Genomic DNA, 13145 nt, shown 5'->3' on the forward strand with positions numbered 1-13145 from the left:
AAAACTAAAAATATAATAGGAAAAGTTAAAACAACACTGAAATACATTTCTATTACTCCAAAACTAACCCCCCCCAAAAAATAAAAAAATAAATAATAAAAAAATATTACTACAAATTGTTTTAGTTTTTGATGCACAGTATATTATTAAACATCCCACCTTCATTAAACATGAAAATGCTTCCAGATAGGTTAACACTAGACAGGCAGGAGATTTAATGTTAAACATATTTAAATTATATTAGTTAATGTGTTAACTTTGGCAGCTCAAAAAAAAAAAAGAAAAAAAAAAAAGAAACTAGAAATTGCACAAAAAAATAAACAAACTAAAAAACATAGAGTGAAAACTAATGCAAATGAAACTAAATTAAAAAGACAAGTTTTAAATAAAAACTAATTAAAAACTAAATAAAAGCTGTTGTGTGTAACTTTTTTGTGTTAAAATACTTTCTCCTATCCCAGCTTAATATGCAGAGAAAACTATAAGTAAGCCATTTAAAGGTTAATTTTCTTAAACACTGACTCAACCAATGTTGTGAGTTTGGGGCGGGACTATCGGTTTGTTTTCGGTGGTGCTAGTGGCACAGAAGTTACACACTTCAGCTTTAAAAATTCAACATTTTTATAACTCTGCTTGGTGGAAACTGTGAAGTTCAAAAAGAAAGTCAAAGACTCATCAACCTAGACAGATCAATTGAAATTGTTCGATCTGTATCTTTATGTGTCAACTCCACTGTTTGGTTCTAAATTGTAATTGACATGAACAATAGCATTTGTCAGACACATCCAGAGATGTACAATAACACTGCTCAGGGAGTGAATCTATAGACTTAGTCTCAGAAGGAAGGAGAGAAATGAATTAACATAGTTGATGTATTAATTCCTCCACAGCTGTGGCTATTTTTGGGCCACGGCTAAATTTTTCATCCTACACATTGTGACAGATCGATGGCAAAATAAATAAATGGAATAAACATAGTCAACGAAACCTATCTGTGGGTATTGGTGTCTGTTGTGAGTTAATAGGATGTCAGTGAAGATTGATGGCCATGCCATTGGGGGGAGTGGAGGCTTAGAGCTGCATGCGTTTATGAAAATGGGGCAAAAGGAACACACGTGACCAATGTTTAGAAATCATCTGCTCTAAAAAGATTCTGGTAGAATTGTTCCTTTAAACCTGGTTGCACGTATTTGTGTTTTAAAGGAATAGGTCACCCAACAATGAAAATTCTCAATATTTACTCACACTCATGTTGTTCCAAACTCATATGCTGTTTTTTTCCCCCCAAGCCTGACCTCATGAAAAAGAAACTTGACTGTGGTGGCATTTTTGCAAATTGACCCTTACTGTATATTTTGTGGCTACTTACACATATCATGGCAAATCTTAGGTGAAACGAGTGGTGCTAAAAGAGAGTACATTTCTCCCAAACCTATTAGGTTTTTAAGGTTAGTACTCTATTGAGTTTTCAATCAACAAAACCTACCTCCCAAGCTAATAAAAAATGCAATTGCTGAAGCAACAAGTCATTTTGAGACTATTGAATCATATGGGGTGGAAAACTCCAGAACGGCATTACGGCACCTTCGATTTAAAAAAAGAAAAAACAAATATTGGCAGTTGTTCGTCACTTCATTCTATTTCCTGAAGCTAGGCTCCAGTTCTTTTCAGTCCAGTTCCCCCTCCTCAGAAATCCCAATTTAACCCCTAGAACAGACCGATGTTTGAGTCATTGTTCACTGAATATCCTCCGCTCAACCAACATGAGGGTGAGTAAATAATGCCAAAGGTTTCATTTTTGGGTGAACTATTTCTTTACACACAAGTACATTAAACAAGTTATCTATAGCCTAAATTTAGTTCAAATACTACCAGAATTATTTTCGAATTTTAATCTAATTGCTCTACATTATATGTCATATGTTGTAAGACTGTATTCAGACCTATAACTTTGATTGGTCCACACAAATTGAACATGGCATGAGATAAATATAATGTTGATGTAGAGTTGGAAACAGGGGAGTTTGATTTCTTTAGGTGATCTGAACGATCCCTATACAGTGCCATGTTTTCCTGAGACTGACTGAGCTGCAGAATGTTGAGTGTGAACCTTACGTTAGGTATAGCAGTTGTTTTTCTGTGTAAACCTGACATGTTATCTCCAGGGCTTCCACACCATCTCAGTTCTCTTAGATTAGCCTCCCTCCCAGGATCTGTCAGCTGTTGAGACTGGACCTAATTCTGCTCTCACTGGGTATGCATTCTCTTCCTCTCTCTGTTTCTCCCCTTCCTCTGCTTCTTTTGGTTAAGAAAACCCACAGAGATTCTTCTGTCATTCTGAATCTCACATCCATCAGTCAGCCACTCGAGCGGAGTGTTGTGAGCGTGGGTATGGATGAGATGAGTATGTGTGTGTGTGTTGTTGATACCTCAGACTGCCGTCCCCGGGCAGTCTCTCTCTCTCTCTCCCTCTCACACACACACACACACACACACACACACGTCAGAAAAGGAGCCATCTGCTCTCTTCAGAGGAATCGCTTCAGGTCAGCCTCAAACCAAATGTAGGAGATGCTTCTGGAAAGCACAATGAACCTGGTTTCATTTCAATATAAAACAAAGAGCTGCTGTTGAGCTCTGGTGTGCGCAGTTTGATAGAAGTCTGTTGCTATATCTAAAGCTCTTGAGAGGATGTTTTCCCTGCTGAAATAACAGTTTAAACCAGCCTAAGGTGGTTAGCTGGTCTCTCAGCCTGCAACACAGAAACATTTTTCATTTTCTTAATCATTATTGTTTGTGCTATTTGGTTTATGTTTTCCATGAAAAATATCTAAATATTTACAACAACAAACAAAAACACTGCATAGGATAATAAAACTTATTTTTTTTCTTGTTTCTTTTTTTCTTCTTGTTTTAAGCAAAATATTCTCTAAATTAAGTTTGTTTATGCTTAAAATGAGAAAAAAATTGTGAATGGTGAAAAAATTATTTCAAGGTGTATTCTCTGCAAACAAGTCTTATTTTGCTACACAATGTTGCTGATTGTTTTAAGGATGTTATTTTTGCTGGAAAACAAGACAAAAATATTGATTAAGAAAATCAATCCGGTTAAGCTGAAGCCTGTTGAACAAACTCAGGGTTTCAGAGATTGACAAAACCAGATAGAGCTAAACCAGTTTAAATCAGGTTTAGCGATCTTAAGACACTCACTACAAACGTTCTCTGTCAACTCAGAGTTTGATCTTAACCCTGAAGCTCGTGCACACAAATGAGTGACATTTGCCACAAACAGCCAATGCGTGAAGATTGGAGAGAATAGGAGCGATTGACTTAGAATGAGAAATTTTGCATTATTTATGTCACCACGATCTTTCAGAAGACATTATGAAAATATAAAGAATTAGAAAATTTACACAGCATGAAGAAACACAGCTGATGTCATGGAAGTTTGAATTAACTGCTGAAAAAATAACTATATAACAATTAAATAACTATAAAATTGAATTTATATAGGTTCACAATAAGAACATACAGGATTATTAATTTTAAAAGCATATCAATCTATATATTTATCTAAGTGTTTATCAAGTGCAAGCAATGTCACTTTGTTTGATAGTGTAAAACATAATTTTGACCAGTATATATATTTTTTTTTTCAGGTGAAAAGACTCGTCACATAATAACTGCATCTTTAAAATGTGAAAATCACCTTAAGAACACTTCTGCAAACAGTATTTTTTCCCCGAGGTTCTCAGCATCACACACTGCATACAGGTAAAGTATGTAAAGAAATGCAAAGAACCTCAATAATACATTTTTAATATGCTGCTCAAAAGATAAAAGGTTCCCCTATCTCTCAAATAAACCATCTATCTTAATAGGTCTCTGTGACACTCTCAGTCATTTAAAAGGGCAAGTCAGGAAGCAGGAACCAGCTTACACACTTTGGGGTGATTTATTTAGCTGCTTTTCTCACAAAACTCAACATAAAGTCCTTATTATAAGGTTTCAAATAAACGTAAAGAAACGCTGCCATCCACAACGTTTTCAGCTTCCAGTCTCTGTCTTCACTGCGGCTCTGCTGATCTCCCTCCAGCTTTCACTGTTAATACAAAACAGCTGTCAGAGATAATTTCCCCAGGTGTCAATCCTTATGTTCCCTATCTCCCGGCCTCGCTCTCCACAGATGTTGCTCGGCCACGCCCATCTCTCCACAGTCCAGGGGTGGACTGGGTGTGTGGGTGGGTGTGTTGCTGTCCTTTTCTGCATATCGTGGTGACATTTGTGGCCCGTTCTGCATAACGCAGGGGCTCATTTCAGCTTATCGCGGCCCATTCGGCCCGTTTCGCAGCTGGCCCGGTTCTCCCGATGGCCAGTCCACCCCTGATTGGCCACAAAGTGCGTCGGCACTCCGGGAGAATGCCTGGTATTCCAGATTACCAATCCAGCCCTGCCACAGTCTTATATATACAGTACATGTATATAAATAGGTCTGGGTAGATTAGATGCTAAGTGAACAATCAGTTCTCATAGTCAACATGTTGAATGCAGGAGAAATGGGTGCAAGAAAAGACCTGAGCAACTTTGACAAGGGCCAAATTGTTACACAATTTTAATGATGGTTATGGAAGGAATGTGTAAAAACACACAATGCATCGCACCCTGCTGCATATGGGGCTGCGTAGCAGCTGATCGGTCAGAGTGCCAATGATGACTCTTTTCCACCGTCGAAAGCGATTACAATGAGCATGCAAGCGTCTGAACTGGACCTTGGAGCAGTGGAAAAAGGTCACCTGGTCCACTGAGTCCCATTTTCTTTTACATCATGTGGATGGCCGTGTACGTGTGCACGTTTACCTGGGGAAGTGATGGCACCAGGATGCACTGTGGGAAGATGACAAGCCAGTGGACGGAGTGTAATTCTCTGGGCAATGTTTTGCTGGGGAACGTCAATTTGACATGTGCCACCTACCTAAACATTGTTACAGACCAGGTACACCCCTTCATGGCAATGGAATTCCCTGATGGCAGTGGCCTCTTTCAGCAGGATAATGCGCCCTTTCACACTGCACACATTGTTTGGGAATGGTTTGAGGAACATGATTAAGAGTTAAAGGTGTTTCCCTGGCCTCCAAATTCCCCAGATTTCAATCCGATTGTGCATCTGTGGGGTGTGCTGGACCAACAAGTCCGATCCACGGCGCTCCACATCACAACTTAGAGGACTTGAAGGATCTGCTGCTAATGTCTTGGTGCCAGATACCACAGAACAAATTACAATAAAATGCAAAGTAATCTCTCCAGTTATCAAAATACTTTTTGAATGTAACTGTATTCTGATTACCAATGATTTAAATTGTGATGTTAGTGGAATACAGTTACTAATATTTTATATTTTAAATATGTAATCCCGTTACATGTATTCTGTTACTCCCCAACCCCATATATACATATATAAAATATATATATAAATCTTAATCCAGTTAATATATACATTTCCCTGTGAAGCGTGCTTTAATTTGGAGCAAGAGATAAAGGGGAAGGACTTTATTGCATCAGAGATGTCACTTTACTTACAGCTGATTCAGTGTCTGTTGCAATATTTAAAAGTGAATAAATCCTGTCGCAATCCGTAAACTGTTATGGCGATGAACACCGGTTAAAACTGATGGTTAAAACACCGGTTAAAACTTTGGCTTTGACTTGAATGCTTCGTGTCTGTGTACAGTAAAGTATACTTTATTTGACTGTGCTCATACACAGTCTGTTGGTGCATGCGCCCTATGACTGCTATGAGATGCTATGAGGATTATTTCCCCTCAGGGATTTAGACACATAAAGATGTCTTTATATTCTTCATACTTGAGTTATACAAATTCAGGTATCTCCTGACCACCTCACACATGCACTCTTGACGTGCACAACCACTGTCGTTGTTTCCACATTTGCCTTACATCTTCTTCTAGAGCTTACTGTCGTTGTTTCCACATTCACCTTACATCTTCTTCTAGAGCTTCTTTGTGACAGCAACAGCTCAAATGTGAGTGTTGCCACCTTGTGGACCCCATTATTAGTGCAAATAATTCCAGGCGGATGCACATTCTCTGCGTTAAAAGAAACGCAGTTAGAAACATCGGGCAGCGCACCCTAGGCAATTGCCTAGTCTGTCAATAGCTATCACCAGCCCTTGGTTCAGTATCTGTTCCGCTACCCAGAACAAAACCTGCTATGGAGCAGGTTATCCACAGAGCATAAGATACTATGCCGATAAACACCGGTAAACGCCGACCCACTTTCATGGTACCTAAAACCCAAGGTTGATGCATCTAAACTAAAATTTACCTGGCTAGCCGGCTTCATGGTACAGGCCTCAGCTAGACCAGCTTAAACCAGCTAAGGCTGGCAAAACCATATTAGACTGGTTTATGTTGTTTTTACTGCAGGGTTTCCAAATGCAAGGCTGGGGCCGTATTACATAAACATCCTAACTCTAGAATCCTATCTTATCTGTTTAGTGACAATATTGATTTCAGTATCCTAGCTTAAAATATGTCAGATCATAACTTAACACTTACGATTGGATGTTTCTGTAATACAGCACCTGTTATCTAAGAGTGAGGCACTTCTTAAGACACAGATACTTGTGTTTCATACATCTTACCTGGCTTTCACTCATTTAGTCAGTCAGTCCATCAGTCTCATGTCTGAAGTGAACTTTCATCCCAATCTCCCCTCATTCTTCAGTCTGACAGCCATGACAGCCAATCCCATTCTTGATTGGGCTGACACTCAAAAGGAAACAGACGAATGGAGACCATCACCCTCTCTGGCACTGAAAAAAGCTATCTGTAAATCATGTCTCCCATTCCACCTTCAAAACCTGCTGGACACACATCCACAAACAACTCGATGTGTAGAAAGTCAAAGTTTATTTATGCAACATCAAACAAATGATTAACAGTCTCTCCCATTCGCTTCCTCGTCCCGGCGAAGACTAAGTGCACTTAAACCTTCAAATATGGGGTGATTTATTCAGGGTGTTCACAAGACCAAGTTCTGTTCTTTATATTAGTTATAAGAGAAGAAACCGATTTACTCTAGGGACAGTTTGAAACTTTACAAAGCATATAGTAATAGTGGAAAGTACAAGACTACTTGTCTATGTCTAGTCTATTAGCAATATCTAATTACAATTTTGCATAGAACAATTTAACATACAGTGGGGGTCTAAAACCACTAATGAGAATAGTTCTGTTTTGCATTTTTTAAACATTGGTTTTTATTACAAATTATATTATCTGTATAAAAATTTGAACTGAAAATTGTATTGAAAATGTTACATGAGTTTCAGAGTTTATTATTGTTTGGCATGTCTCCCTTTTGCTTTAATGACAACATGACAAACTGGTATCCAAGCTAGACTCCGCAAGTTTGTACGAAACCTGAAGATCCATGCAATGCCATTATGATCTGAGAATGTTCTGAAGATCATCTTTGAAGCAAGGAAATCTGACTTTTTGTACCAATGAGTTTACATGGTCAATGTCACTAATTTGCTCATGTTTGATTAGTGACCTAGAAATAGTGCATATTTTTATCTGCATTTTTCGACTTTAATAACTTTTCTTTGTTTAAAATCTTTCAAAGTCCTACAGCTTTCTTTTTATTTCCAGGTTTACATTAAAGTAATCACAAATTTTCAGTGTGGTCTCAGACATTTTGGACCCCTTTGTATTTCAGAAATCATGGTAAATATCACAACAATAATAATAGATAAAAAAAATAAATAATAAAAAATAAACATCTTAAATAACAGCTATACATGTGTGCTAAATCAAGGGTTTAATTACGCTTTATACTGACCCAAATAGTTGAACCTCAGACCCTTTATCCAAGATATCAAAAGCCCAGAAACTCTTAGATGTTCTGCGTTTGGGATTTTGATTATTGTGTTTCTGGCCTGAAAACAGAAAATTCCTCAGTGATGTGCCCAAAACCCCCCCCAAACTGGTCGCAGTCCAGGGCAGTCAACATGGCTGCATGGAAAGATACCAGATGTCACCTTGCTGCCTCTGCTGTCAGCTGTAATGCAAAGCCAACTCTTTGTGTATTTGCTTGGTGATGTGGCAATCATTTTGGCTGCTCAAAACAAAAGGTGAACTCAAATGAAGGTTAAATGATCAGTACGATTACAAAGAGACCTTTGAACTGGAACATGCTGTTAGCATTGCTTTCTCTAAGCCTTTAACATCTGCTTTTCATCTCTGTGGCATTTTAAATTTGATTGAATGTTCAGCCAGTTCAAATAACTGTAAACATTTATTCATTTTTTGTTCTTATGACATTAATGGAGAACAATCCATTTTAATCCAGTGATACGAAATTGATCCCAAGAAGAAAGTGCAAATCAATCAGCTTCAGAAAGAGGCCAAGCAGTGTCATAAACACAGATTGTTAATGATGCACATCATTTGGATCCCAGTAGTAAGTCAATAGCCGTAATTATGATCCCACTGTGAGCTTTGCAGTTGACTCTACAATGTGTTAAGATTTACTGTGATATTCCCTTGATGAGGAGAGAAGCTCTAATTAAACACAGCAACTGGGAGATTAAAAAACCTTATGGGTTTACTACCTGTGGCAAAATTACTGAATATCAGCAGAACTAATGACAAACTCAACGTGATTGAACAGTATGTTGGGTTTAGTCAAGGATGACTGTAATGCTTGGAGAGAGTGATGCATTAGCATTCACATTCACCTCAATGGCAGTTGCTTGGCTGGCACATGCAACCCTGGAAGTATGTGATTTAAGGGTGTTTTCACCCTAGCACTTTTAGTGTGCACCCGGGGTCGAATGACATCAAAGATCAGGTCCACTTGAAAAGGTGGTCTGGGGTACAGTTCATTTGAACTCTTGCAATGCATCCATGGGCTCACGGCAGACAAACACTAATATTCATCACATCATAGCACATTCAATGAATCCACGGCAGACGAACACAAGTGTTCTTCTGTGCATGGCAAATTTCCGTGGATAATCCAAAAAGAAAAACTTTAATACTTCACTTAACACAATGACATCTCCTCGAGTTGTTACCAAGTTACAGTGGTAAACAGTTGCCACTTGTACTCATGCTGATGACTGAATCGGACTGCGGTTCGGGTCCAAATAATATAATGTGAACAGAGACCAGCGGGGGCAGTGGGAGGTGGAGGAAATGAACTCTGGTTCAGTCCAAGCAATCGAACCAAGTGTGAAAGCACTCTAAATGCTGCTATGCTCATTGGTACAATTTTTTTTTTGTTGAGCCAGTCACCTGAGGCGTAAATGCCATGTGATTACAAAAAGTGTAAAAACAGTGCCTGTCAGTATTGCTTTGTTTGTTTGAGCATCCCGACCAGCTCAGCACAGCAACATCAGTTCAACAAATGGCATAATCTTACGGTGGGACTACTTTGATCAATGGCAGGCGAAGAGTGTATTCGGAAAACTGTTTGAAAACAATGTTTAATATTTCAATTCTGTTTGGTGGCGCAAAAAATTTATCACTTTAACAGCCCTCAAAAAAAGGTAGTCACTGATAAAATAATACTATAATATAATTACATATTTGTTTGCTTATTCATTTCATCAGAATACATAGCTACTTTTGAATGGCCATCAGAGAAAAATACTTTTTACCCACATAATGGTGTAGCAGGTACTAAACTAAAAACTGACCAGGCAAACCATCACCTACCCCCCCAAGGTTTAGTAGTCATGTCATTTTTATTTGTTTAGCGCCTTTAACAACACACATCATTTCAAAGCAGATATACAGAAAATCATGCATTAACAGGAAACTAAACTGTAATATCTATGTCTTTGAGTCATCATTGTGTAGTTTGATAAAATAAGATTGTGCATTGTGTTTAAAAATAAGTAATTAAATAATAATTGTATTTAGAACACCAGTGAGCAAGCCGAAGGCAACTGTGGCAAGGAACACAAAACTCCAAAATGATGTTGGTTAATGGAGAAAAATAACCTTGGGAGAAACCAGGCTCACTGTGGAGTCCAGTTCCTCTCTGGCTAACATCATGAATATAATGCCAATATTACTTGTGTATAGTGCAAGTCATGGTTTAAAATGATTAAACTAAGTAAGTGTTAAGGGTCAGTGTTTAAACAAAGATTTTGTATGAACCTTAGTAGGTACTTAATAGCATTCATGACCTGTAAAAAGTATCTAAGGAGAGTTGGTGCCACATTACATAACAAATTATTTCATCCCTGAAAAAAAACAAAAAACACCAAAACATGACTGATGGCGTACACGTTAGTTGTCCATAAAAGTACATTAATTGCATTTCAGTCTAAAAATACAACAAATGTTTGAGTAAATTAGGGGATTCTCTTGAGAAATCAGTTTACAAGCAGGGAGTGAATTCAGTGTGGCCTGTACCCTTGAATACCCTTTGTGTGAGCACCACAGACCTAGTACAAATGTGAAGACATTAGCTCCGGATTAATCCCTGATTAAATCATCAGGTCCACCTGATACCTGACGCTTGCCAGGTCAGTGCATTTCTAGGATGGGCCTGGATGATATTTCTCCATGTCAACGCTGCCTGAGGAAATGACTGCTGCTTTTCAGCACTTTGCAGAACAGATTTTAGAGAGGACATTACTCACATTTGTAAGCCCCTTGACCCAGTGATGATACAGTGAACCTCAATATACAGTATATGTATATAGGTTACAAACTGGTAATTACAAGGGTATTATGCTATAAATGTGGTTTATAAGGACATTTCTATTGTCCCCATAATTCAAATTGCTTAAAAAACATACTAAACTATGTTTTTGTGAGGGTTAGGTTTAGGGTTAGGTGTGTGTGTGTGTGTGTGTGTGTGTGTGTGTGTGTGCGTGCATGTGTGTGTGCGTGCGTGTGTGTGTGTGTGTGTGTGAGTGTATGTGTGTGGAACAAAACTGAGAAAGGTTTAGCTTTAAGGTTGCATGTATGACATGTGTAAGTGTAATAAATGTGTATGTGTACTATTGTGGATTAACCCTTTTTCTTGCCTCAGTCTGGCAACGTATCTCAGAGGATACGTATATTTCAAAATGTGCTAAATAACAGCATGAACAACATATGACTTCATTTCTTCCGCATCTTAAGACCATCTTCACAATTAATATTAGCAGTATTAGCATGTCCTGCACCATGTTGGATTTAGTTCAGGCTGACTTAATGATCACAGAAAATTTTAACCAAGTCATGTGACCCACATACTCAAATCAGACCTAGCTATGATAAATGATAACATGATTGGGTGAGAAACTCTTTCTCACATCCCCTATAAGAAACTAAAAAGTATGTACTGTATCTTGTTGTGTACCTTGCCTGTTTAAGGGTTAAGTTTCTCAAAGTCTTACAACTTTTTGCATATTTCCTTGTGTAACGGGGTGGTAAAAGTAATAAAAAAAAATTTAAAGGTGAAACCTGATGGTTAAGGTGATTTTATATATATATATATATATATATATATATATATATATATATATATATATATAATAGAGCTGTCAGAATTAATGCTTTAATGCATGAGATTAATTAAAAAAGTGAAACGTGTTAATTTATCTTAATCGCAATTGATGCATTTACCATTAATACAGCATTAACCAGCATAAACACTTGTTAGAAGGGTAGAACCTTTGCGATGTGTCCACACAGAGTCATTACACTGATGCACACGCCACAAACACACACAGCAGTGATAGTGTCAGTGATAAAGTGATGGGGAAATGCAACCTATGTGGGGACTAGCTCTTTCAATTAATCAACCTCCCAGTTAGACTTTGGGAAATGTTTAATGTTACTTGAATTGGTGCTATTTTAGTGCATTTCTATGGAAGGCTTGTTGGAATATGTTAATAAAGAATTATATTGTTACATATTTTTGTCACAGTCTGTCTCCCTCATGTTTTCCAAGGACTCTTATTTTGAAGTTTTCCCCCAGACTACATTTCCCAGAATTCACAGTGCTCATCACTGCAGATGATCTGTTCCCTATCATCCTCACCTGTCCTCCAATCCATCATCTGCCCTAGCTTTATAGATTGTTCCACTCCAGCGTTTGTTCCACTCCAGTGTTTGTTCCACTCCTGCATCTATTATTAAAAGATATAAAGTATCTACTCCTGCGTCTCCTCACTTCCACTCCACGTACCCAACGTTACAGAAGGACTGACCACACAAGATGGATATACCCGCTGGCTTCAAACTCCTCCTCCTCGAGCAAGGGGACCATCCAGTTGAGAATCATGTCTGTGAGTTTTTACAACTGGCGAATTTAGTGCACTTTAATGACCACTCTCTGGTGGTTTTCTTCAGGACTGGTCTTAACAGTGCTCTAAAGGAGCTAATGCCTCCGGCGGATCCTCACTGGATGCTGCTCGAGTTCGTGGAGGTGGCTTTGCAACTTTGCGGCTCACCTTCACTGTGGGTGTGGAGGATGAGGACTTTGAGTCTCCTCCCACAGTGGATGCCCCGAAGCCTTCCACGGCTCCTCCCTCAAAGCCTTCCACAGCTAACGAGCCAGTACCCATGCCTTCCACAGCTATCGAGCAAGCGCCCACGCCTGCCATGGTTAATGAGCCAGCGCCCACGCCTGTCACGGACTGTCCCAGAGCCAGTGCCTATAGCCCCGACCATCCCAGAGCCAGTGCCTGTAGCCCCGACCGTCCCAGTGCCTGTAGCCCCATCCGTCCCAGTGCCTGTAGCCCCGACCGTCCCAGAGCCAGTGCCTGTAGCCCTGACCATCCCAGTCTAGTATCCTGGTCCTTCCTCCTCCACAGGTTCCACTCAGAACACTTCCTCCTCCTCCTCCTGGTCAGCCGGCTCCTCCCACGTCACCAGCTCCCTGCAAAATGATGGACAAGGGAAACCTCAAACCCTCCGACTCTGCCTAGACCCTCCGAGCCCTGGACTCCGCCTTGGCCCTTCGTTCCCTCAGTCCCACCTCGGCTCTATATCCCTTTGGCTCCACCGTGGTCCTTCAACCAATCAGCTTCTCCGGAGTCCATCATCCCTCCAGCTCCGCCTTGGTCAGTTGGTCACCTGGCTCCGCCTCGGCTCTCCGATCCTCCAGCTACACTT

At 39.4% G+C, this 13145-nt stretch overlaps 1 long non-coding RNA gene across 2 annotated transcripts; it reads right to left on the bottom strand.

Moving 5' to 3' along the window:
• Nucleotides 1-3594: 3594 nt before the first annotated feature.
• Nucleotides 3595-7950, bottom strand: LOC127423251 (uncharacterized). Of its 2 annotated transcripts, none has more exons than XR_007894288.1 (3): nt 7864-7950; nt 6662-6880; nt 3595-5066 (listed from the first exon to the last, which is right to left on the bottom strand). It is a non-coding gene; the product is annotated as an uncharacterized LOC127423251 (long non-coding RNA). The 2 variants fall into 2 exon arrangements; XR_007894289.1 differs by having other exon boundaries at nt 6662-6883; nt 7864-7930.
• Nucleotides 7951-13145: the final 5195 nt, after the last annotated feature.

This window comes from Myxocyprinus asiaticus, chromosome 32 (genome assembly GCF_019703515.2).
Source record: "Myxocyprinus asiaticus isolate MX2 ecotype Aquarium Trade chromosome 32, UBuf_Myxa_2, whole genome shotgun sequence".
Taxonomy (NCBI): Eukaryota; Metazoa; Chordata; class Actinopteri; order Cypriniformes; family Catostomidae; genus Myxocyprinus; species Myxocyprinus asiaticus.